Here is a 2035-nt window from a genome sequence, read left to right as displayed (position 1 = left end):
GGCGCCCCCCCCCAGCGCCCTGCACCCTCAGTGACCGGAGTATGAAGTGTGCTGAGAGCAATGGCGCACAGCTGCAGTGCTGTGCGCTACCTTATTGAAGACAGGAACGTCTTCTGCCGCCGATTTTTCCGGACCTCTTCGCTCTTCTGGGTCTGTAAGGGGGCCGGCGGCGCGGCTCCGGGACCCATCCAGGCTGGGCCTGTGATCGTCCCCCTGGAGCTAATGTCCAGTAGCCAAGAAGCCCAATCCACTCTGCACGCAGGTGAGTTCGCTTCTTCTCCCCTTAGTCCCTCGATGCAGTGAGCCTGTTGCCAGCAGGTCTCACTGAAAATAACAAACCTAAACTAAAACTTTCACTAAGAAGCTCAGGAGAGCCCCTAGTGTGCACCCTTCTCGTCGGGCACAGAAATCTTACTGAGGTTTGGAGGAGGGTCATAGGGGGAGGAGCCAGTGCACACCAGTTAGTCCTAAAGCTTTCTTTAGATGTGCCCAGTCTCCTGCGGAGCCGCTATTCCCCATGGTCCTTACGGAGTCCCCAGCATCCACTTAGGACGTTAGAGAAATCAGAAATATCACAGCGGTGAGTGAAGACCAGATCCAGTGAGCTCCCATTCACATGGGAGGGTGAGGAGGTCCACTAGGAGAGACCAAGTGAAGAGGTGAGGTTAAGGAGTTGAGAGGCAGGGGATTGTGTGGGGATGTCAATAGGGATGTTGAAATCGCCTAGAATAATGGTGGGAATGTCAGAAGAGAGGAAGTGAGGAAGCAAAGTTGTCGATGAATTTGGAAGCAGTGCCAGGGGGGCGGTAAATGACAGCTACTCTAAGATGGACTGGTTGGAAGAGGCGTATGGCGTGGACCTCAAATGTAGAGAATATAAGGGATGGTTCTGGTGGTATGAGTTGGTAGGAGTAACTAGAAGGTAAAAGGACCCCAACACCACCCCCATGGCGACCCCCAGGTCGGGGTGTGTGTGTGAATGTGAGGCCCCCAGCAGAGAGAGCAGCAGCAGAAGTAGTGTCAGAGGGTGTAATCCAAGTTTCAGTAATGGCTAGTAGGTGTAGGGAGTTGGAAATGAAAAGGTCATGAGTGGGGACCAGTTTGTTACAAACAGATCTGGCATTCCAGAGTGCACAGGATAGGGGGTATGAGTTTGTGGGAGAGATGTGAATGAGATTTTCAGGGTTGCTGTAGCGATGAGGTGGGATTAACTTTGAGGGCAGGGATGATGAGAGAGTAGTGATGGTACGGGTGCCTGAGCTAGGAGGGGAAACTGCAGGAGGTGGGCAGGGAGGGAGGTCAGTGTGATGTGGATGGGGGTGTGGGCAGGTGACAGGGAAGGGAGAGAGGGAGCAGGGCTGAGTTGTGGGGTAGCAGGACCATGGGGCAGAGGTGAATGAAAGTGGGGTAACAGGAAAGGTGGGGGTAGGAAACAGAGGGATGGAGGGGAGACAGAGGAGGGGAGAGAGGAGGAGGTGTAGGAGACTAGGGGGGAAGGATAAAGATACATTATTAGGTAGACACTGAGTGATGTGGGGAGTATAGGAAAGCCTTGACATAGTGTTAAGTAGGTAAATAGGTTGAGGGAAAGTGGAAGTAGGAGAGGAGACTGCAAGTGAATCCAAGCAGAAGATTTGCTGAAATGCAGGTGAGAAAAGCAGTGTAGGCTCAAGGGGTGTAGATTTAGTATGAAAAGAGTCAAAAGCGTAGATAAAGTGGTTGCAGAAATGTATTTGGAGTGTAAGAAATGAAAGGATTGTGAGAGGTTTAAGAAGCAATGGTAATTATGTTAGTTTTTTTTAAGTGTTTGCAGGTTAAATTGCATTGGTGCAGCTGTGCTTAAAAAACAAAATTACAATGCAGATACAAGCATTTGTAGGTGAAATGGACGGTTTTTGAATTGTCCAAGTAAGGTATTTCCATGCTATTTAATCAGATGCAACAATCAGGAGGTAAGTGATCTGAGGAGTAAGTGACTCACATTTCTTATTAGTTCTTCAGTTTTTTTTGGTTTTGTTTGATTGTTGTGCTTCTG

The 2035-nt window shown here is 49.6% G+C and overlaps 1 pseudogene; it reads right to left on the bottom strand.

Moving 5' to 3' along the window:
- Positions 1 to 589: 589 nt before the first annotated feature.
- On the bottom strand, positions 590 to 1325 carry LOC135051129 (uncharacterized; annotated as a pseudogene).
- Positions 1326 to 2035: the final 710 nt, after the last annotated feature.

Source organism: Pseudophryne corroboree, chromosome 2, assembly GCF_028390025.1.
Source record: "Pseudophryne corroboree isolate aPseCor3 chromosome 2, aPseCor3.hap2, whole genome shotgun sequence".
Classification (NCBI taxonomy): Eukaryota; Metazoa; Chordata; class Amphibia; order Anura; family Myobatrachidae; genus Pseudophryne; species Pseudophryne corroboree.
Note: the sequence above shows the minus strand (reverse complement) of the source record. Positions and strands in the feature narration are given on the sequence as shown.